Genomic DNA, 25,336 nt, shown 5'->3' on the forward strand with positions numbered 1-25,336 from the left:
AGTACTGTTGGATATTCTAACCGACCTATTTAACAAATCACTATCGCAGGCCGAGGTCCCGAAACTAGGGAAAGCTGCCAGAGTTAGGCCAATTTTTGAGAAACCCACTGCCGACCCAAAACTCCACTTGAACTATCGTCCCATCTCGCTGCGTCCCAATTTTGGGAAGATGCTTAAATCACTAGTAAATAAACAGCTCGTTATCCACCTTGAGAGCCATGGATTACTAGACCCCTCTCAGTCGGGTTTTGGGGTCGCCCACAGTACTGAGACAGCACTGGTAGAGGTAAAAGACAACATCATGCTAGCTTAGGGCAGAGGTCAGTCATCAATTCTTGTACTGCTAGACCTATCCGACGCCTTTGACACCACCTCCCACAGCATTTTGGCACATCTGCTCTGGGAGATTGGTGTCAGGGGGAATGCCTTAAAATGGGTTAAGAGTTATCTAACATACCGAGCAACAACGGTACAGGTGGGCAACACCGTTTCATATAGACCAGTTAAGATGGGAGTGCCACAGGGCTCCATTCTAAGTCCGACTATTTTTAATCTTTACATGACACCATTGGCCAAGGTGATCAGATCTTACGGCTTCGATGTCATATCTTACGCTGATGATACGCAGATCTTGATCACCATTGGCCCAGATCCAATAGAAACAAAGTTGGGATTCAAAGAATCCATGACCCAAGTCGATAGGTGGATGAGCACAAATCACTTTCAATTAAACGGAGGCAAGTCCGAGATTGTGCTTTTTGGCAAGGCTCAAGAACATTGGTCACAGGACTGGTGGCCCCCAAACCTTGGCCCCTGTCCAATCCCAAAACAGACTGTATGGAATCTAGAATTCCATATGGACAACCAATTATCAATGAAAAGTCAGACTAACCATTATAATTGGCTCCTGTTTTGGTGTGATGCATAGTTTACGCAAGGTTTTTAAATGGATTCTGATTGAGGCCAGAAAACCACTAGTTCAGGAACTGATATTAAACCGCATGGACTACGGCAATGCCCTATTTTCCTCTATCAACGAAGGCCTTATAAGGCTTCAGATTTTGCGGAACACCGCGGCCAGGCTGGTCCTTAACCTTCCGCCCAGATCCCCTTCGGCCCCGAGTCTGAGATCTCTACACTGGCTTCCAGTCAGAAAGCGAATCCACTTCTTCTTTGTCTAACACACAAAAATATGCATGGAATAGGCCCGGGGTATTGGACCAAAAAACTAAGTTGGTACCACCCTCGCAGGACTCTGAGATCCAGTAATTAATTATTTCTCACACCACTCAGAATTCGCTCCACTAGAAATGGAGGAAGGTCTTTTTCTTTTCTTGCTCCAGCTTCCTGGAATAAACTTCCCTCTAACTTACGCATGATCACAGACCTCAAATGCTTTTGCAGGAAGCTAAAGTTATGGCTGTTCGATAATTAAACAAGCAATCTTTCAGAGCTGTCTGCAAGCGCCATGAGACTTTCGAGTGATTTGTGCGCTGAGTAAATGTCCCTGATTAGATTTGAACTATCCTATCCTGTCCTGTACCTCTGGCGGGGCTATTCATGACACTTGCCTAGGGGATTGACCCAATGGCCATGCCCTTGGATGAAAAGAGAACTGGATGAATAGCAGATGAAAAACTGTGTAGCCATCTGCAATTGCCCTACCTTACTGAGAAAACTCTCTCTTCAAGGTAGGTGGACAAGCCTTAATAAAAATCTGGTGCTCAACCCACATCTGCCTGTTACGAGTGGTAAGAACTAGATTTGCGTAAATGCACCACAAAGATAGAGCGCATTTTGGAAGAACTTCCTACTGCATTGGGCGCGATTTAAGACAGAGTACAAATATAAAAAGTACTGAAAATGACAGAATTGTAAAACGTGTCAGTAGCACATAAAATTACACTTAAAAATGTACGGATACGTTGCAAACCCGTTGTATGAACAGCGCTGGTCCGTCATTGCCAGTACCAACTTCTCACTTTATATTAACCATGTGAAATTTTGAAGGAGATGCTGGCTACCCACATGGACCCTGGCTACTGAACACAGTGAAACACGAAAGTACACCAATAGAAAAATATTATTACAAACATCAAGACACAAAACAACACAGTCTTAGGTCTCTGACAAGTAAGGTTCTGTTGCCTGAACAAGAATAGTGGGATGGCGATGTATGCCCAGAGAAAACACAGATATTACATTGCTCTGTATAAACAACATTTAACTCTGACGCTGAGTATCCATGCTACCAAAAACCAATGCAGACGAAGAGAATGAGGCTGACAGAAAATGCAGAAATTAACCAATGATTAACGTAATGTTTTTGAGCATTGATGACGCGATATGTGCCTCAGATGCATGTTGCCTAATATGCCACATGTCCTAGGTGTACACCATGAGCACATGTTTCATAGGAAAAGGCAAAGGTTCTGCCCCAGGAGGCTCACCACTAGAGTGCAAAGTCATGTGTTTTTCCAGTAAGAAAACTACAACAAACAGCAGCATTTTGAAGGACATTGCTCTGTACGCAATCCGAGGACATTATAAGGGCGCAGTTAGGTAAGGATTAGTATGAAGGGCTGGGTTACAAAAAAAAGTAGGAGCTTGCCCAATAATCCATGAATCTGTTAGGAGACCCTGTTAGCAATCTAATCTAGGTGTCTAGGGTGGTCTGAGATCCACCTTGGCGTATTCTACGAAGTCCTGGAGGATCATGTCAATGTAAATCGACAAGAGGCCCTTTTACATGTCCAGCTTTTCTTCCCTGCACCCACCTGATCCACCCCGCTCTCCAATTTGCGACCAGAGGAGGCACGAGTGACTTCCACTTCATCACCACTGCCAGCGTAGCCAAAAGTAAAGCCAGATCAATGAGTCTAGTAGTAATGTATTTAGTTCTGGGGAGGGATATAGGCTTAGGAGATAGTGTTGTTCAGTGGAAACCTCTGGGCAATTCGTGTTTTCTGTGATGTCAGAGAGTAATGTTTCCCAGAAGGTCTCTAGTGTCCTACAGGTCCAAAACAACGAAAGCATATCAACCTATGCTGACTGACATCGAGGGCATGTTTCTACCATGGTCGGTTAAATAAGTTGTAGGAGTTGTGTCATCTTAAAGTTAAACTTGCACTCGCAATGCTTGACTGAATCATGACTAGCAGAGGGCTGTAAGGGAAAACCAGTGCGCTAAACAGGAACCAGAAGCAAGAAAAGTATCACAGAACAATGGCTCACTATCGACTTATTGTAAACACTACAGTTTCTTAATCAATGGATACCCAATCCATCCACTTGTAGAAAATATCAAAACAAAATAAATCAATAAATCAAAATAAATGTAATTGCAAAAACTAACAAAAACAAAGAGGTACTTAATACATTTATTTTAATTAAAGGTATTCAGGTAACCCAACTGAAAAGTGCTCCAGCAGTGATCACAGAGTAAAAAGTTAACGTGAGTATACATAAAAAGATACATGACTCTTGATTCAAGGAAGCATTTTAAAAGGGGGAAGGGCGGAAATGGATCAATAAAGTCTATTTATCTAGTATTGTCTGTTGTCAACAGTGGTTTACTTTGAGGTCATTATCAGGAAGAGGGGTGTTAGTCGCGCAAAGATTAAGGGTCAAAGCGGTGGGTAGGAGAGATTGAGTATTAACCGAAGGTGAAATCAATTTGGGCAGCGTTCACTTCAGGAAATCTTGTGACCGTTGACCCTGCCTCTAGGCTAGGTTGCCCCCACGCGCTGCTGTTTCCCAGCCTGCCTCCTCGCCCAGCTGATCCCGCCGCCGCTGCCACTTTGGACTACCCAGCCGCCGCTGAGCTGCCCACCGCATGATTTTCCCACCGCTGCCTCCCTGCGGCCCGCCCCCCTCCAGGCTATTCGCCGCCCGCTCCCCCCACCCAGCTGCTCCTCCCTCCCGGCTCCTTACTTATGGAGACCACGAAGCGACCGCACGCAGCGGGCGCGCTGATTGTGCGCCAAAGTCGCGCCAAAGGCAAGCCTGCCTGCACCCGTCCGCGCCTGGACCGCGCCCAGCACCAGGACCCATGGCCCTCAACGATGCCAACGCACCCGTCGAACTTACGACGCCGCCACCCTCCACGCACTCAACCCCCAACCGGAACCCCGCCTGCTACCGAGCCACCCCGAAACGCACCCACAGACCCTTCACCTGCCAAGCCTGCAAATTCACCTGCCTCCGAACCTGCACCACACCCGCCAAGCCGAGCTCCGGTAACAACCACCTTAAGTGCATCCTGCTCAACACCCGCTCCGTCCACAGGCACGCCGTCAAACTCTGGAACCTCCTCGACACAACATCACCAGACGTCGCCTTCCTCACAGAAACATGGATGAACGCCTCCTCAGCCCCCAACATCGCCATAGCCATCCCGGAAGGCTACAAGATCACCCGGAGGGACCGCGTCAACCAAACCGGAGGAGGCATCGCCATCGTCCACAGAAACACCATCTGCATCACAACCAACTCCGACGACACCCTCACCGCCGCCGAGCACCTTCACTTCCAGATTCACACCGACCCCAAGACCAACCTCAGAGGCACCCTCATCTACAGACCCCCGGGACCATGCACACAATTCAGCGAAGCCATCGCAGACTTCGTTAGTCCGCACGCCCTCACCTCCACAGACTACATCCTCCTAGGGGACCTCAACTTCCACCTGGAGAACAACAAGGACTGCAACACCGCCGCCCTGCTGGACAACCTCGGGCTCAAGCAACTGGTGAACTCCCCCAACCCACTACCCCGGCCACACGCTCGACCCCATCTTCTCCTCCAGCAAGCACATCTCCTTCAGCCATTAAACCGAACTACACTGGACAGATCACAGCTGCGTCCACTTCAACTTCAGAAGAACCACGACCCACCACCACCCGCAACAGGTTCCCCGCAGAAGCTGGAGCAAGATCACCGCCGACCAGCTCACCACCGCCCTCAGCCAGAACTCTCCCACCAACACGACGGACCCCAACGAAGCAGCCCGCAACCTTACACAGTGGCTCACCAACTGCGCCGACGAACTCGCACCACTGAAGAATCCTCCGAGCAGACCCGGCAGCAGGAAAGCCTTGTAGTTTACCAACGACCTCAAAAACTCCAAGAAAACCTGCCGCACCCTCGAGAAAGCCTGGGACCACGACCAGACATCAGAACACATGACCACCCTCAAGAACGCCACCCGCAAACACCACCAGCTGATCCACACCACCAAGAAGACAACATTCAAAGAACGACTGGACAACAACACCCACAACAGCAAGGAACTCTTCAGCATTGTTAAAGAGCACTCCAACCCCAGCGCCTGCAACAACGACATCACACCCTCGCGAGACCTCTGCGACTCACTCGCCTCGTTCTTCCACCGCAAGATCGCCGACATACACAACAGCTTCGGCGCGCTGACCACGCACCCAACCACCGAACCAGCGCCCCCCACTACCACCCTTTGCACCTGGACCCCTGTCAGCACCGAAGACACCACCCGCCTGATGAACACCATCCTCTCCGGCTCCCCTACCGACCCCTGCCCACACCACATCTTCAACAAAGCCGACTCCATCATCGCCCCCTAACTCCGGAACATCATCAACAGCTCCTTCGCATCTGCCACCTTCCCGGAGAGTTGGAAACATGCCGAGCTGAGCGCCCTCCTGAAAAAAACCACAGCGGACCCCACGGACCTGAAGAACTTCCGCCCCATCTCGCTCCTCCCCTTTCCAGCTAAAGCCATGGAGAAGACCGTCAACAGACAACTCTCCACCTTCCTCAAGACCAACGGATCCCTCGACCCCTCACAGTCCGGTTTCCGAGCAAACCACAGCACCAAGACCGCCCTCATCGCAGCCACCAACGACATCGGGTCCCTGCTCGACAACGGGGAAACTGCTACCCTCATCCTCCTGGACCTCTCAGCAGCCTTCGACACCGTATGCCACCGCACCCTGATACAGCACCTCAGCAACACCGGAATCCAAGGAGCGGCCCTGGAGTGGATCATCTCGTTCCTCGACGGAAGAACCCAGAGAGTCCGCCTCCCCCGTTCCGATCCGCGGCCACCGAAGTCATCTGCGGCGTTCCGCAAGGAACCTCACTCAGCCCCACCCTCTTCAACGTCTACATGAGCCCTCTCGCAGCTGTCGCACGCCAACACAACCTCAACATCATCTCCTACGCCGACGACACCCAGCTGATCCTCTCCCTCACCAACGACCCCGCCACCGCAAAAGCCAACCTCCAGGAAGGAATGAAAGACGTCGCGGAATGGATGAAGATCAGCCGTCTGAAACTGAACTCAGACAAGACGTAAGTCCTCATCCTCGGAGCATCTCCCTCCGCCTGGGACGACTCCTGGTGGCCCCCTGCCCTGGGCACCGCACCCAAGCCAACGGACCACGCACAAAACCTGGGCTTCATCCTGGACTCCTCCCTCACGATGACCAAGCAAGTCAACGCCGTCTCGTCATCCTGCTTCAACACCTTGCGCATGCTCCGAAAGATCTTCCGTTGGATCCCCACTGAAACCAGGAAGACGGTCACCCAAGCCCTCGTCACCAGCCGTCTGGACTACGGGAACGCCCTCTACGCTGGAACCACAGCCAAACTCCAGAAAAGACTCCAGCGCATTCAGAACGCCTCAGCACGACTCATCTTGGACATCCCTCGCCACAGCCACATCTCTGCCCACCTGAAAGACCTGCACTGGCTCCCCGTCAACAAGAGGATCACGTTCAGACCCCTCACCCACGCACATAAGGCTCTCCACGACACGGGCCTGAAGTACCTCAACAGCCGCCTCACATTCTACACACCCACCCGCCAGCTCCGATCCGCCAGCCTCGCCCTCGCCTCCGTCCCACAAATCCGCAAATCCAGCGTCGGAGGAAGATCCTTCTCCTACCTGGCAGCCAAGACATGGAACTCCCTCCCCACTCACCTACGGCTGACCCTGGACCATCTCTCCTTCAGGAAACAACTAAAGACCTGGCTGTTTGAGCAGTAGCGACCCCCCCCCTCAGCGCCTTGAGACCCTACGGGTGAGTAGCGCGCTATACAAATTCTGTTGATTGATTGCAGGCAGATCATAGCAGGACCAAAAGTTTGGTGTCCGAGGTGCAGTAAATCTAAAAAATGGTGGAGTAACTACCCAAAGGTGATGCCGACCCTTGAGGTTCAAATTTAAGGCTATAGAATAAATGAAAGAGCGGCGACGAAGGAATTATGTATGTGCTTTCTGTAATAATCAGTGCTGTTATAATCTGACTGTGCAACATTTACTGACATGAACTCTGCCCATATTGATATTGATGCTCTATCTTTCCTATACATCACGTGGAACTCTTGCCTTGTACCCTGTGGTCGACTAACATCCTTTGTCCAGATGATGACCTCATAGTATCCCAGAAGTCAAAATGTCATTGAAGACAGATGATACGTAGACTCAACCCACCCCGCCCCTTCATTTAAAATACCTCCTGGAGTTGAGTCATACATCGGTTTATGTATATGCACTAGTCGCTTGTTCATTTTTTCTGCGCTGCGTGATCAGCGATTGAGCACTTTTTTTTTTCACAACTGATTTTATTGATTGATTAGGCAAAGCATAAACACAGTTCTCCACAATCAGGAGGGTACTGCCAAATAGCAAGACATATCTCAATATTATTACAAACCTAATCAATTGAAAGGAACACCCCTCCCGTCTCCCCCCCACCACCCCAGCCACCCAACGTCCCAACTACCCACCCCTTATCCCACCCTAACCCGATGCACGTGATCACAATAAGCCTCATCATTTGAATATATTACAACAGTCGTCGAGTGCCTCCTTAGGCCTGAAGGTCCTCCATCGTGGGTAACCCATCATCTGGGTCTGCTGGAGGCTCTAGAGTCAAACCCCTGTAATCTGCCCACCGTTTCCAGATCTTATAATGTTTTCGGGGGCATCCTCTGGCCTCAAACACAGGTCGCTCCAACCCCATGAAGTAATCTAGGCCTGCTTTCCAGGCGCCCAGTGGAGGAGCCCGCTCATCCTTCCATGCCCTTGCCAGGTCCCGCTTAGCGACCACCAGACCCAACAGCATAAGATGACGCTTGTAGATGATCCCACCCACATTCTCCAAGACATTTGGAAGTCCCAGTCGGGGAGTGCGGGGGAGATCCCATCCCAGTACCTCCGACAAACAGCTCCAAACACCATTCCAGAACCGAGTCAGACCAACACAAACCACACCGTATGCAACAACGTACCTCTCTCAGTCCCACAGCGCAGGCACTCCGGGGACGCAATCAGGCCCGCCTTCCACAATCTCTCCCGGGTATAGTACGCCCTGTGCAGATATTTAAACTGGATCAATCGGAGACGCACTGCAATGGCAGCCCCGCGCGGGGACTCCAAGGCCTACCTCCAGTCGTCCTCGTCCATGGGGCCAACGTCCTTTTCCCAGGTCTCTTTCAACGGAAGCAAAGAAGAGGAGCAATGAGTGACTAGCTTTTCGCTTCTACTGGACTAAATTCTGGTAGTTGTTCCAGGCCAATCAAGCTAGGTGCAAGCGCGTGGCGAAATTGTAGATACTTGAAGAATTGGGTCTTGGGCATATGGAATTCAGTGCTAAGCTCTTGGAAGGACTTGAGAGTGACCCCGGTCAGAACGTGTCCAAGTGAAGAAATCCCGATCGAATCCCAGCCACCAAACCCTGTCAGCGAGGCCAGTGCGGGGAGCCGCCCTTTCTTCCACAGTGGGGTCTCCGCTGTCAGTCTACCCCACCAGCCTATACGACGCAGTACTTGCCGCCAAATCACGAAGAGCACCTGAGTGGCACGTGGCAGCTCCCCCCGTTGCCTAGCCGAATACAGTAGCGTGTGCAGCGTGGTGTCTCCCATTAACGAGCGCTCGAGGGCGTATGCAGGGTCTCCTCTATCGCCATACCACCATTCATTTAGAACCAAGAGGTGGGAGGCCTGATAATAGGACAAGAGATCCGATGTGGCCAGACCCCCACAATACGTGGACAGGAAACATGTCCGTAACGCCACCCTGGCAGCGCCCCCAGCCCACAGGAAGCGACCCAACACCGAGTTGACCCAACGAAACCACCGGGGCTCGATCCGATGTGGGTGATTCTGCAGTTGGTATAACAGGCGCGGGAGTGCGACCATTTTGAAGATCGCAGACCTACCAAATATGGTGAGGGGCATCCGGGACCACGTCTTGATGTCTGTTTGGACCTTCTCCCACACTGGTAATACGTTGCACTCCCAAGCGATGTCAGCGGACTCGGACAGGAAGACTCCCAGGTATTTCAGTCCCCCGGCCGCTACCTGCAAGGCCGATGCCCAGGGGTACGAACTCGCCCCTCCGCCCAGTACCCAAAGGGTGGACTTACGCGGGTTAAGAAAAAGTCCTGACACCTCATCAAACACGCGCATAATCTCCAAGATTCGGGGGCCTGACCGGTTAAGACCCGTAAGGAAGAAGAGGACATCATCCGCATAGAGTGCGATTCTATCGGAGAGTCCCTCGCCCCACACGAAGCCGCGAAGCTGCGCGTCAATGCGTACCCAAGAGGCCAGAGGCTCCATGGCCAGCGCAAAGAGATAAGGGGACAGTGGGCATCCCTGCCGGGTCCCCCGGCCAACAGAGAATCTCTCCGAGATCGCCCCGGATACCCGCACGGACGCAGTTATGTCGGTGTATAGCAGTTTGACATATGAGATAAACACCGGGCCCAGGTTGAGGCGAGGTAGGAGAGCAAACAGGTATGACCAACTGACCGAGTCAAATGCCCTGTCTATGTCCGCTAACAATAGGGCCGCCCGCTCCCCTTTGGCCCCCATGGCGTCGATAGCCGTCTGCGCTCGTCTGATGTTGTGTTGTGTCGCCCTATGCGGCATGAAGCCCGCCTGGTCTGGGTGGACCAGGTCAGCCACATATGGGAGGAGGCGATTTGCTAACACCTTAGCCAGCAATTTAGCCTCGATGTTAAGCAGGGATATGGGGCGATATGATTCATGTCGGTCCGGGGGTCTACCCGGCTTCTGAAAAACTACCACCTCGGCGTGTCGCCAGTCAGCCGGCAAGCTACCCCGTTCCCGCGCTGTCTCCAGCGCCGTCCTATAATGGGACCCCAATTGGAGATGGAATTTCTTATAAAAGTCGCATGGAAAGCCACTCGGCCCGGGTGCCTTCCCTGTGTTGAGCTGCCCTAACGCGTCTCCCAGCTCCTCCGCCGTGAGGGGGAGGTCCAGGGATTTTCTCGTCTCATCTGAAACTGCCCTGGGGGGCAGGTCTGCAATGAATTTGTCGATCGCATCTGCCGGAAGATAGTCCCATTGAGCATATTGTTCCGCATAATAGCGGGCAAAGCTCGCCACCAGAGCTGCCGGATCTGTTATAGCTACTCCTTCCCCGTCAGTGAGACCCGGCAATGTAATTGGTTGCATGGTGTGTTGACATAATCTAAGGAGAATGGTACAGGACTTATCTCCCCACTGATGTATCCTGCTCCGCGTGGCCAGCCATGCTTGTCGAGCCTCGTCTATTAAAACAGACGCGTAGGACTGTTGCGCCTGCAGGAGCAACCGCACCGCCACATCATCTCCCCCTCTCTGGCACCGTTGTTCTAGCAGCTCTACCTGCGCCGCGGCCGCAACAATGGCCTCTCGGCGTCGACGACGGGCAGCAGTGCACCACGCTATGTCTATGCCCCTCAGCGTAGGCTTTATGGCCTCCCAGACTGTCATTACGTCTATACCCTCGACCAGATTTTCCTGCCAGTAGTGGGCGATCGCACCCCGCATGTGCTGAACATAGTCAGCCTGCTGAAGGTGCCACGAGGACATCCTCCATCGGAACGGTTGACGCTTTCTATGCAACTCAATCCTTACTGCAACCGGGGAGTGGTCGGACCGTCCTCTAGGCAGAATCCCGGCCTCCCTCACCCTATCGAGGAATGCCCCTGGTATAAAAACATAATCCAGTCGTGAAAAGGAGCCATGCACGGCAGAAACATAGGTATACTCTCGCACTGTGGCATGCATGTGTCTCCAAACATCCACCCAGCCCAACCCTTCCACCATCGCTCTCAGTCGGGTAGGGGCAGCAGCCGCCATCGTCCCCTGCAGTCTCCTGCGGTCCATGCACACATCCATTACATCGTTCCAGTCGCCTCCCAACACGGCCAGGGATTCCGGAATGTCCGCCCACACTTCAAATAGCCTCTGAGCCAGGGACCACTGTAATGGGGGAGGAGCATACACACTCCCAAACACCACCGGTTCGATTGAGCACTTTTTAATAGATGTTTTGTGATACTTAGTAGAGGACTGTAGCTCAAATTTTATAAGCGAGGTGCTATTCAGCCACTAGACGCTAAAGAACAACCATGTTGACTAAAACAGTGGCATTTTCTGGTTATCCGTAAGAAAAGACTTTTCATGCGCAGGATATCATTGGCATTGCCCCGGGCATTGGAAGTGTATGCACTTAAATGCAATGAAACTGATGGATCTTCCCAAAATGTTGTTCTGTGTTTATAACTCATGCAACTGGTTTGGCTGAGCTGACACATGCACAACACACAAAAGGACAAACATCCTGAAAACATGCGCGTATGAACTCTGCCTCTGTAAAATATGTGAACAATGGTTTCACTTTAAGCACAGGCCAAAATTAACTTTGCAGCCTAATTTGTAAACTAACTAGTTCACATGAGACAACAATTTACTGTAAACTCAACTAGTGTTCAATAACTTAAGGCATCGAAAATAAAAAGTATAACTTCACAAGACCTCAATTGTGCATTTACAAAATATGTAAATAACACTTGAACAAATGTGTTGCTGTAATATCTCATGTATTGTCCATTTTTAGACAATACAGTAAGAGTTCATGGAGATGAGTGGGTATTCTCAAAGCCCCTCTGTGATCGGGTTGGTAGGTCGCCAAAGACATACATCAGACTGTGTGTGTTCATCAGCAGCTGCACAAAAAGAACCTTGGCTAAACTGAACAATGCCGAAGAAAACAATTATCTGTCGATGCCCGTTATAGCCGTCATGTTCAGTGTCCTTAACAAATGCCCAATGGGTCCATTATACTAGCTTTGCTTTTCCATGCAACATTGTTCACAGTGTTGAAGAGATAAATCTGCAAGGCCAGCACAGGCTTCCAAAAAAGGCAATACAGTGTTAAACATAAAAATGCATAACATTTTATCAACTTGTCAAGTTGTGAGTCGCGTTACAAGGCCACTGTATTCATCGAGGCAGTAAGGTTTAATCGGCACGCTGACCACACACAAAGTGAAGCTTCGATTTCAAAGCACAAAGGAAGGAAAACGAAAGAGAAATCCCCGCTGGAAAAGGGGTTTAAATTCACTGAATTGTATAACTTTGCACAAACTGTGATAATTAACCTTTTTCGAGCAAATTTCTTAAGATAGTTAGTGGTGCAGGCAATTTCAAAGTTAAACTTTTAAATAACAGAAAACAATGACTATGAAAACACATCTGAATCCCTATATTTCAGGAGCCCAAAGTGCCTAAGAATGTTTAGGAGCTGTTGTTTGTTTCCGCTGAGCACTCTTCATAAATGTGTTTGCCTAAAATCCAACGCTCCGAAAGTAGTCTGTCATGTTCTGCGTACATACACTTATTAGGTCTGGCATTACCAAGACCTTTTAATTTTACTAACAAATAAAAAGGGGTTGTCCAAGCTATGATAGAAAGTGCATTTTTTTTGGTAAGCTAAGACCTATGGTGATGTTTGATGAATCCTCACAAAACTTTCCCCCCAAAATGTTCATCCATCTCAACTCATGCCTGGAAGGTTTTGGGGTGATCCAACAAGAGGGGGGCAAAAAGAGGGTGTTTCAAAATTCAACACCCCATGCAATTTTCTGTAGGAATACTTAACAGCGATACTGGGGAAAACGACTGAACGGAATTACACCAGATTTGGCAGAAAGGATGATGTTGGTCCAGAAAAAGTGCTTATTTTGATGCGGTGTTCATCCATTCAGTAGTTTTTAAGAAATTAAGGTTAAAAACCTTTGTATATCTGGATGTTTGTGTTTGTGGGAGACTAACAAGAGTTCAGCGATCAAGCAACTTCAAAAAATATAGCAATCTGATTGGCCAAGGGGGGTCACACCCTCGCCATGCACTGCTTATGACCTCACATATTACAACACTCATGAAATGTTCTGTGGCATCATTGATAACATTACTGATGATAACTGAACTGACATCAGTGACACCAACACTGTGCAAAGCGTGAGTGGAAGTTATAATTATTTTAAATAACTATAACTGTTGAATTTCAGTGTTTTTGTTAGTTTCAAATATTAAGTTTAAACTCATATTTTCACCTAACTATAACAACACTTTAACCTTTGTTTTTTTAGTGAATTCAGAGTTTTTTTTAATGCAAAGTAATATTTTATTACCAGACCTATATATATGAGAAGAAAAGGTTGCCCAAGCAGTAAGAACGCTCTTGCAGGTAGGTAATCCTCTCTTTATTGGGGTCAGTAACGGAGACCAGCAACTGGCTTTGTTTCAAAGTTTTAATGTAGCCTGACCGGTTTCGGACTTCGCGTCCTTGCTCACAGGCTTAAAGTCATGTGAAAAACACCACGCTGCTCACCGGATAGATATACTAATCAGTCCCGCCCCCAGTGCATCATGGTCCTGATAGTTCTGCAGCATTTTCATAAATCCCAAGTGGGCGTTGCCGTGACTTGAAACATCTTGATACAATTATTTAACCACAGTGGGGAGATTCAAAGTCCAATCGCTGCTCCATCAACATACTAGGACCCTCAATCCGGGCCCACCTGCTCCAATGAAACACCAACATTCAGGCGCACCAGATCCGCTGTAGGATATCGCGGAAGATCATTCTCGCAACCGGAAGCCAGCCGCAATTGATGAGAAGAAAAGGTTGCCCAAGCAGTGAGAACGCTCTTGCAGGCAGGTAATACTATCTTTATTGGGGTTAGTTACGGAGACCAGCAGCCGGCCTGAGGGTCCTAGTATGTTGATGGAGCAGCGATTGGACTTTGAATCTCCCCACTGTATTTATTTTGTGTATCAAGTAATGATATGTAGTTGGTATGTGTTGTATATAGTTGTGTAAATAGCTTTGAATGTTTATATGTTTCTTTTTTCATTCATAAATGAGATAAAAAAGTTTATAAAAATAATTGTATACATCGGAGGGGTATAAATAAAAGTACCCGGCCAAAACTGAAATGAATTTTTTGGTTTGACCTTTAAAATAATTGTTTGAAATTCTGGTTGGTGTGGGCACTGTTGTTGTATTTAATTGATTATAAGGTTCAGCCCACCCCAATGTTCCAGGACCTAACTCCTTAGCTTTAGAAAGTTCAGTATAACCGAGGCACAAGAAAGCAGAAAAACCCCACGAAAAACGCAAAAAGGGGTCTGGGTAGACACACTCTAACCCCCCTAGGCCTGCTTAGGGGGACCCCCAGGGCCTAAAAAATTATTATTATTATTTTTTTTTTAATCGCCAGCCTGCATGGATCCTGCCATTAAAAAAAAAAACGGGATCCGCGCTTCGTTGGTAACTAGCCCTGGGGTGGCCAAATCCCGGGGGCAATACTATTTATGTAAACGGGGGCCCGGAGGGGCCCCCCAGTCCTGGGGACCACCACCCCGGGGCTTTTTTCAATTATGTGTGGGGGGGGGCTCTCAAGCCCTGCCAGCCCCGGGGACCGCCACCCCTTGGGCTTCTTGAAATTATGTGCAGGGGGACTCTCAGGCTTCCCAGCCCGGGGACCACCAGCCCCCGGTGCTTCTTGAAATGAAGTGCAGGGGGTCTCTCAGGCGCTCCGTGGCGCTTACTAGAGGTACCTGGTGGCCCCAAGGAACCCTCAGGATTGAAGAGGAATTAATTACCCAATTTAAACCGCGCCACAGGGTGTGTTTGCACACATGTCAACTCAAGCCCCATAATTTTAATGTGAGGGATTAACTCCCCTTGAATACTTAAGGTCCCTGGGGTGCAACTAGCCCAGCTATCTCCATTAAGCGCCTCGGAGCTGCGTTGCAGAGAGGTGTAAAAAGGCCCGTGAACTCAGAACACCTCTCTGCAACGCTGCCCCCTGGCGCATACTGGAGTTTCCTGGTGCGCTAGTTGGCCCCCAGGGACCCCCAGTATTCAAGGGAAATTCGTTCCCCATCTGTAAACACGCCAGGGGGCACGTTTGCAGAGTGCTCAAAGGAGGAGGCGTAGCCACCGGCGCAATGCCTTTTTTTTGTGCTCAAAGGAGTGGGCGTGGACACATCAGTGATGTCATGAGTGAGGTCACTGACCATGTCATGAGTGATGTAATATGTGACGTCATCAGCAGTGCAATGCGGGCGCGCGAGTTATAGTTAGCTGAACTAACTATAACGGGGGAATTTCAATGGTTTTGTACGAGTGACATGTCCAGCTAACTATAACGCCCCTGAAACCTTTGTTTTTTTCCGTGAATATCTAAGGTTTTTTAAATGGTAATTCCTAACTATAACATGTCTGAAACCTATGTTTTTTTTCAGTGACTATATACATAACTTATAGTTATGTCATTCACATTGTCCTTCTAGCCTGCTAAAGCATTAAGAGTAGGTCAGGGGTTAACAGACTTCAGACTTCACCCATTGGCTAACTTCACTGAGTGATGGAATTCTGCTCCTTCACACGCAAAACATCTGCACACAAAGTAAATCTCTGCAGTGCAACGGCAATGTGTGCCGTCTGAGACCATGAAAAGCATTTTTGCTTTTAGCCATTTCATATTGGTATGGGCCCCACAGCTCCCGCATCAATAGGTTTCACAGAAAGCACAAGAAACCAAAATAAGCGTTCACAAAACAAAAAGTCTGGCAGGCTACTCCAGACCTACTGACTTTGCCAATGCTTATTTCATTTGATAAGGACGGTACCAATAATCCCAAGCAAGGATACATCACTGCCAATGGCAAAGTAACAACTCTCTTTGCCACCTAGTAAGCACCTGCACATGTCTTGGTCCTTTTCAACTGCTGACTGTCCTCTCTAAAATGTCAACTGGACAAAGGAAAGAAGGCAAGGCCTGCATGCAAAGACTGCTAGGACCTGCTACCCGTTTAAAAACAAATGAAATAATAAATAATATCATATCAAACTTATTTTCATGTGCGAGCAGTAATGAAAGGCTCAGTCACTATAGTCTGCTGGGTAAAAACAGAAACGCACAGCCAGAAAGCTCATCCGTTTTCAAATTTAGCTCAAACTTAATTTTAATTGGCTGCTGTTTGTTCGATAACAGAACACACACAAAATGTCCGTCATTCACCAGGTTGATAGTGTTTCATATTATTCACGACGTCCAGCACATCAAAGCATTTGGCCTTGTGTCTTTTGTAAATATTTTTATTAGGAATTTTAACTGACACGATCAACACAGTCATACACAGAAAGTGTATGTACAACCAACAGCATACCATCAATTTTAACATTATTAGTTGTTCGTAGTTTCCATATTTTAGTGAAAAAGTTGTGCCAAACAGTATACAACAATCAGAAACTATGGTGCAATCTTCCCAATTGATTCATGCCACTAATATTTTCTGCTCAAAGATCCATCTTAGCCACAGCAAGTACACATTCTTTACCCAAGTAGGATGTCTGGCAGATATAATAATAATGCGTGAAAGGCATTCATATGCATAATGACTATTAAGAGTGAGACTCTTAACCCTGGCATCCCAGGAATTGATCTGGTTTAAAAGAGGTTGCCACCACTTCCATCTACTGCTCCACTAGTGGTTTTGTCCTCACACTTGGCCAAACCCCCTGGTGTAGGCGGCCATCTGTTGAACGCCAGCGCACTACAAGGTCTTTGCAAGCGCATTTTATAAGCTCAACAGGCACGTTTCCACCATAAGCAGTGCCCGCCTTTTTATGTGCATTCCAGATCACCTATGCACTTAGCCCAGAATGGGACCTGCACTGGGCCATCCCAAACCATCTAAACAAAGCCCAAATCCATAAGGCTACGTCGAGTACAGCTCATGGTGTCTACAAGCATCATCACATGCAATCTGTAGGGAGTGAGATATATGTTATGCAAATAATTGAAATGTGTGCATTTATAATGGGTATCCCTTTAAAATGGGTTTACCTGTTCAAATGCTTCGCTCCACCTAGTCTGTAAAGTCGGTAGATTATCAGACACCATCTCAAGAGTGGTGCTGTAGAGCCAGGAAACCAACTTACACCCATTACCATATGCCAGCCAAACCTGCAAAAGCTTGTGGGACTACGGATCTTGTGAACAGTTGCCCATGAGTATTGTAAAGATCTTACCACTGTAACATAAATCAGAAATTGAGCCCCTGAGAGACCATCTTCTTTGATCAATGCAGTTAGGCTTCGGAGAGCCCCCTAAGAGTAACAGTCCTCTTTGGTCACTATACGAACTGTCCGGTATCCTCGCAGTTATCTCGCTGCGAAGAAACCCACTCTTGGCGTGTGTAGTCCAGTCAATGGCACTACTTTGTTTTTCTGGTCACCACTTCCTAGCAACAAACTACTATAATGAGGAGTTTAGATGATCAAGTAAGTTTTAGCTTTAACCCCAGCAATATTGCCACCAGTGCTCCCTCCCGCTTCGATACCCCCAGCTCTCTGATCTCCGTTTCAACCAGACATCGCGCTAGCCATTGTCAGGCCATTGTGTGTCTTTTAACAGTGGCAACGGAGTGCCCATTGCTCACTGCCAACAGCGTTCTGTCCAATGAGTGTGCTTTAATATTACCTCTATGGACCTAGTGTGTGTTTGGTTGACTCACTGTCTTCGTTTTTGTTGATGTCCAAAGGGTCTCTTATTTTTTTGTTACTATCACTGTGTATGATTGCGAACAGGTTTCTTATACCAAACAACTGCACCAACTCTACGACTAGCCTTCTTTGGCAAAGCTAAGCACAAAGATTCCACCTCAGACAAAAGGACACGGAAACACACGCAAACTCTAGGTAGCTAGTAACAGTTATGACCATTAGTTGGAGTAATCTGTAGAGGAGAGAATTCTGAAACATGGATTATGAATGATGTCTTGTTGTGGCAAAAAATGAAATATCACTTAAGAATGGCTACACCTTCAGTCGAAATCCAGTTACAGATATTTGAAAAACTGGCATTGGGTGCTACCACAACAACTCCAGAGCAAAATAAGATAAAAATACTCACATTTACAAGAAACGGGCACACCTGCTGCTACATCCATCTATCGTGAAAATGTTCTTCAGGCAACAGAATAAACTGTATTCTGCAAAATACATCACAATAAAAATAAAACACACATCACATCGGAACACGTTCAGAGATGCATCATAGGATCCTCACACAAAAACTCTTAGGTGCTAATAACATGTGAGACAAGTAAAAAGAAAAAAATAGAGTTGCAGCAACGTAAAAGGATACAGAAATGCTTCCTTTGACAGGATAAAGGTCTAGATTGAGCACCCAGGGCAAGCAGCAATAAGTGCAGGGCCTCAACATGTTCCTTAGGAGCTCACCACTTGCGCTTCCAAGTGCTAGGGTTGCTTAATTTCATTGGGGCTTACTCTTGATTCCACCTCAAGCACAGGATATGCTAATTTTTGATGGCATACATCCTTACTAGTGTGTGCTAATACTAGAATGAACTACATCATCCGCCAGGCGTAAGCTCCTACCTCCTTGTTCTACCACTTTAGACTTATTTTTTCTTTATCTCACTGTTGCAGGTCCTTTTTTAGGTCTCGCCTGACCCAGCGCATGCGCTGGACTGGCGAGACTTTTAGTAAGGGCTTTTAAAAATGCTGCCATGGCCGGCCTAGAGCTTGAGTGCATGTGCACGCTTTGCGTGCCCCTCTCCAAGCTTCAATTCCCTTTTCCCTTTTGCTATAATTGCGGCACACGCGCTTTACTTTTAACGTTAAAAGAAAAGCGCGTGTGCCGCGATTATAGCAAAAGTAAAGAAATAGAAAAACACATCTATTTCTTTACTTTTGCTATAATCGTGGCACCCGCGCTTTACTTTTAATGTTAAAAGTAAAGCACGGGTGCCGCGATTGTAGCAAAAGTAAAGAAATAGAAAAAAAGCATCTATTTCTTTACTTTTGCTATAATTGCGGCACCCGCGCTTCAATGTTAAAAGTTAAGCGCGGGTGCCGCGATTATAGGAAAAGTTAAGAAATAGATGTTTTTTTCTATTTCTTTACTTTTGCTATAATCACGGTACCCGTGCTTTACTTTTAACATTAAAAGTAAAGCGCTGTTGCCGCGATTATAGCAAAAGTAAAGGAATAGAAAAAAACATCTATTTCTTTACTTTACCTATAATCGCATCAAACTGTGCTTAACCAAGCTCCATTTTTTTTATTAGTCGGTCTTCATTCCGCTACATGGATGCCAGTCAGGTGAAGGGTCATGCTATTTGTCAGGTGCCATCATGATTGTGATGGGCATTGGGGCAGCTTTTTACTTTGAAGACACTACTTTCTAATCATGTGTATGAGGGAACCCGTGCCCAGTACCCAGTGAAGGCCTTAGTGAGTTATCGATGCATTTGATAGAATGACATCGGAATTGTTTCTGGAGCGCGATGCCATCCCAAATGCTCACTGGATGGAAAATTTGTCTGCAGGCGTTATGAGCTTTAAGGGAGGCTTAGTGGTGAATTGACAATGTGTGCCACTGCTGCGTAAGAAAGGTTGTTAGTTATGTTATGTGCGCATAGTGCCCTCGATGCAGCAGGTCATATGTTTCAGGCTGGGAAAAGGATTACATGTTTCATGTAAGTATTGCTTACTAGCTCAGTTTGTGGCACACTTCTAATTAAAACAAATCACCTATCCCATTTAGAAAGATAGGTGGTGGTGAATTCCAGAAAGTGTATGCCTCATTTGCTCAGAAATAATTTGCCACAATGGAAAGAAGTGTTGACGTGCCTAAGATCTCCCTTTCATCTTGCTTATTGTACACTGGCTTATTGTACACTGGGGATGGAGTTGATTTTTTTTTAGGGCAGCTGGTTCTTTTATAATAACTTATTCTTGCTTTGGTACTTTAAAAATAAAAGCCAATGCCTTTGCTTTCTTGTAACGTCACATTGTGCTTGCATTCATTGTTATTAAACTGACGAGCCTCGGTAAGCCAGGCCTGTCCTATTCCAACCAAACCACGTCAGCCTCCTTGGAGGAAGTGATGCACAAAAACTGCTGGTAATGGCTCCGTCTGAAGTCAAACTGATCTAATGAGACAGCTGCACCCCACTTCTGGCATGAGATTGAGACGGCTACACCCCCTTTCTGACCTGAGGCATACCGAATTTGTAGCTAGAGAGAACCAGTAGCAGAATTTGAGCAGCCCGAGACGAGCGAGTGTGACTGCGGTTTTCTCAAACAGCCTGGGGTGCAACCAGTCTCTTGTTTCCTGAAACCCAGCCGAGAAGGAAGGTAGTTTGCGTTTTCATCCGCTGCTTTCACACGAGTATCTGAGGGTGAAATATTAATGTATAGAGCATCTCTCCCTGCTTCGGGGCCAGGCCTTGTTCGTGGCAGGAGGTCGGACGTCTGTTGATGCACAACTGTTGTGAAAGATCACGGTAAGTAAGTTCTCATATTGCACCTTTGCCTGAGCCGTTGGATCCCGAACTGCGTGCGCGCCACCTCATCAGGAGACAAGCATTGGCATAGCCAATAGGTCTTGCCTTTGGGACCTTATAAGTGATTAGCCCTGCAACAGTTGATGTTGTTGCATCCAGGATATTGTGATGAATAACTAAATACTTATAAGGTCCCAAAAGCGAGACCTATTGGCTATGCCAATGCTTGTCATCAATGCTTTCGCCCTTTGCCACTATTTTCCTATCTTTCTCTTTATTCCTCTTTTGGTCTCTTCCTCCATTCTTTCTCTTGCATTGGGCCAAAGTGTGATGATGAAAAATAATTTTCAGTCACCAAAATCGATTGCTGGTACCCACCAAAAACTAGGGGACGGGAGATGTTGACCGCTACCTCAGCTAGAGGAGCAGATTCACAAACCTCTACAATAGCAGGACAACTTGCCTTGCGGGCAGCCAGACATACGAAAAACTGTCGGAAACACCAAAACAACACCGCTACCAACAAGGGACGGGTGTATAGGCTGGAAAATTTTGGGACTCAAAACACAAGCTTGATCTAGACCACAATTGCCTTGAAGGGATCGTCTTCATAGGCATTTGCGGTGCAGTGCACCTACAAGAGTGCTCTGCCATGTGGGGGGCCGGTGGCTTTTCACTACTGGAACCGGGGTTCTGTCTTAGCAAACCTAATAAGTGTCATATTTTTATCAAATTCAATACGTGTCAAAATGTTATCTTGCAAAGGTTTCTTTTTAAATCATGCAATAAATCTATCTTATAAGGTGGTACCCACCACCTACAACTATCTGCATAAATTAAACACAGGAGAAATGTGGTCACACGCAAACCTTTATAGGCTGCAAAAAGAAAGCACACACTCTGCCACTGATTTGTATTGCCCAATCCCTTCCGCTGTCAAGGCGTAAACCATGCCGACCAGCTTGTGAGTGTACCTGCCATTGTTTGGGCCCCTTGTACCAAGAGAGAGGTTGCAAAATATGCACCCACTGTCTGTGACCGGTCTCGGATTCTGTGAGGCGACCTATGTACAAATATGTTGTATCATAAAAGGTCACATAACGTCCTCCCTAATAAATCTTAATCCGGTAGGCTGCTATTTGCGACCTCCTGTGATTGGTTACAAACGCAAGGATGATGGCCTAACGCAGCAGAACACCACCCTGCCAGCGTTTCCATTCCTGAATGGGAAAAAAAAATTCTTCCTTTTTTTAAAGCAGTCCGTGTTCTTAAAAGGATCTAGGTCTGATTTAAAAAATGTTTTCCCTTTGGGAACACAGTGGGAGAGAAGGAAGTGGTGGCTTGACAATTCCCCAGGGGAAACCTGTCCAACTGGACAGCATCATCTTTGCGGATGGGTTACCACCTCTTCTGAAGAGTGAGCAGCTTTTCAATGGTTTGCAACTGCAAATGCAGTCATAATGTATTGCTACACCTCACTGCGATTTTCAATCGAGATGGAAAGCCCATTTTAAGTCCCTTCCTAATTGGAATTCTGAACGAGTCAATCGACCCATTTAGCGATTCAAAAAGGCTTTACTGAATCACAAAACCAGTTTAGCAGGTAGCAAAAGGCCATTTTATGGTAGCACACACTGTGATTCTACAAACTGCCAGATCTGGAACTGTAAAATGTCTTGGTACACTAGGCCTTTAATTCGTTTAACTGCATCTTTAAACTGTTGAAAACGTGAGCTGAAGGCCCACTTTCCGAATCTGCATCATTAGAAGAGATTTATCTGGTATTTAACGATATTATTCTGGTGGGGGGGGTCTAGATTGTACTATTGAATGTAACAAGCTATTATATTGTTATAAGACAAGATATAATTTTTTTATAATATATAGCTTTCTTAGATTATTGTTTCGTCTGCAAGTGCATTAAGGCACACTTCATATGGCACTGTTCAAGGTCTGTAAATAAAATAATTACAAAATCAAAATAGAGAATTCAAAGTAGACACTCTCCCCAGGTGTTACAACTACTGCCGTTCCCTATGGCTATGTAGGGTGGCTCGTCTTCATTATTTATCTCCCTAGCAACTAGTATACACATGGTGATAACGTGCATAATGATGATCTAGTTCAGGGTTCTCTGAATTCAGCCCTTGAGGACCGGATCCATGCCAGATTTTTAGCATATCCCCATTTAGATAAATGTAGTTATCTTAAAAAATCTGGCATGGATCCAGTCCTCCAAGAATGACTATGGAGAAACCATATCTAGTTCCATCACCTTTATACCTTAGGTAGCTCCTTATAATGCAATTATCACAATGAAAAACATATTGACATTTACATTCAACAATGCCTTTTTTTCATACACTTAGCCAGTTTTTTGTGCAGTTTAGAGACACAGAGAGAGAAATCATGTTTCCAATATACAAGGGGAGGAGGTAATGATGAATGCTACAGGTGTGCAAATTCCCACCTTATTCTCCTTAACATCGGGTGACTACAGGAAGGCAAGAGAAGAGAAATATATATATACGTGAACATTTGGCATAAGTAGACACTAATTCTTCAAGCATTTTGGGAGGCCCAATGGTCCTACCAGAAGTCCTAAAGTTCACAGGAATGGTTCTGGAATTGAAATTTGCAGTCAAGCTTTCACCAGAAACACCTGTTGTCGAATTCACACCAGAAACCTTGTATGGTGCGCCAGAATTTTGACACTCAGACAATTCCTCATCATCTCATACATCAACCATTCAAGAGATTTGATATTCCTTCTCTGACTTCTCTTTAAAGAGTACCTTGACAAATGTCTTCATCAGCAACATCATCCGCCAACCACCAGAATAAACTTTCATTACAGGAACATCCTACGAACAGAAATCTTGCTCAGATACTAAACACATCCATCATTCAATGTAACAGACTTTGGTACCAGTTTAACAATTTACCAAGTTCCCTAAACCTGCTATTACGTTTCGGCTCGCTCCTTCCTCAGGAACATTACCTGCTGCCCAATATTCAATGGTACATCTCTGACACCATGTTTGGTATCATAATACATTTTGTATCTAACCTGTGAAGCTTCAATAGTTTTTCTACTATCCTCTGGAATCCAATGTACAATTCTATGTCTCTTTATTCATCCTGGATTACTCTTAGAATATGGGATGAATCCCCTCATAATCACAAATGAAATTTCACCAATGTATTCCTGCCTGATGATTCGAGAAGTACACATTTTTTCACCTTCAGATTCCCAGTTTTTCCTTGCATTGCTAGCCAGCTAAATGATGGCCCTGATGATTTGATTTACTCTCTCTCTGTAGCACCCTCTCCGCAGCACCATTACTAATTGGGGGATAAATCTAGGTACATTTGTGTTTAATTATTGACAACATTTAAAATGCTTCTCTTGAGACTTAAATTGACCTCCATTTTCAGTCGATATGGATGTTCTGTTCTTTCAGAAAGTGAATGGGCAATAGAGATGTCATCAGATACTGTTTCTATCTTGCCACATGTGCTGTGCATTCAAAGACAGAGGTCAAATGTCAGCGTATGTCTTCTTACAAATCACTGCTTGTTTTATCTTGGAGATTGGTGTTTACTTTTCTTTCTCTGACTGCAAAGTTAGAGAATATCTTAAAGTGAACTGTCTGACAACAGTGCTGGTTACAGGTACTATAAAACGAAAGACTAGTCAGGTTGTTTTTTCTTCGAAAACACACTTAAATAGCTTTTAAATGAGCTGTACAAATATTTCAAAACATATTACAGCAGTTAGGAAAGCACTTTGTTGTAATTCTGAAATGTGATGGTTACATAGATTTTAATAAGATCAAAACAAAGCAAGAACACAGGTAATTGGCTAATGATAAATATTTGCTGAAACACGATTTCCACACATTATCATTTATATTTTTATGCTATAGTTGTATAGCATGTCAGTGGGAAAGACTGTGGCCATTGCACTGACAAATATGGTGTCTGTAAATGGCGGTGCACTACTACATCAGGCTTTAGTAATATATATTTATTAATAGTGAGAACTTTTAAACACAAACTAAGACGTATTTCTGCCCTGTGCTGATGACAATGGTATTAGTGAACTAAGAGGCAAGTAAGCATGTGCACCCCATACTTGGGTTACAATTGTATTATACATGGATCAAAAGTTTAGTCTAATAAATCTAACAAAAGAGTTTTTTATACAGCAGACATGCTGAACTCACATATTTGAAGGTGCTCTCATATGTGATAATGAAGAAAAAGGAGACTTTGTGATAGAAAATAGTTGCCTAGGATCACACAATTTGAGACCAGTTTATGAGTCAAGCGCATTACAATTAGGTAGAGTCAATTATTCAGCTCAAAAGACCTACAGGTCTGGTAACATTTGTCAGATTTTTGAGGCCTGGACAAGGGAAACCTTATAGTCTTCTGAGCTGTCTGAGTCTTATCTGTGACCCCACACTCCTCACAGTTTCTTACACCTGTTTCCAAATCAATACCAGACCACAAACAGAACTCCCTGATTTCATGTAAAGGTCAGAGGGTAGCATTATGCGTACAAATATTTACTGCCAGCCCAATGCAGCACTTTAAAGCAAACAATAACCAGACCTTACATTTGGGAAAAGAATAAACACGTCCATAATAGCCTTAACAG

General features: G+C 46.3%; 1 protein-coding gene across 5 annotated transcripts in view; it reads right to left on the reverse strand.

Annotated features, from left to right (window-relative positions):
- STN1 (STN1 subunit of CST complex) overlaps nt 1–25,336 on the reverse strand; it is a 482,731-nt gene that overhangs the window by 390,201 nt on the left and 67,194 nt on the right. For all 5 annotated transcript variants that reach the window (XM_086922737.1, XM_086922740.1, XM_086922736.1 and 2 more), the window contains exon 2: nt 18,270–18,348. The gene's annotated coding sequence lies outside the window, so the exon portion shown is untranslated. The remainder of the gene's footprint in view (nt 1–18,269; nt 18,349–25,336) is intronic.

The sequence above is a fragment of the Lissotriton vulgaris genome, chromosome 5 (assembly GCF_964263255.1).
Source record: "Lissotriton vulgaris chromosome 5, aLisVul1.2, whole genome shotgun sequence".
In the NCBI taxonomy this organism is placed as follows: Eukaryota; Metazoa; Chordata; class Amphibia; order Caudata; family Salamandridae; genus Lissotriton; species Lissotriton vulgaris.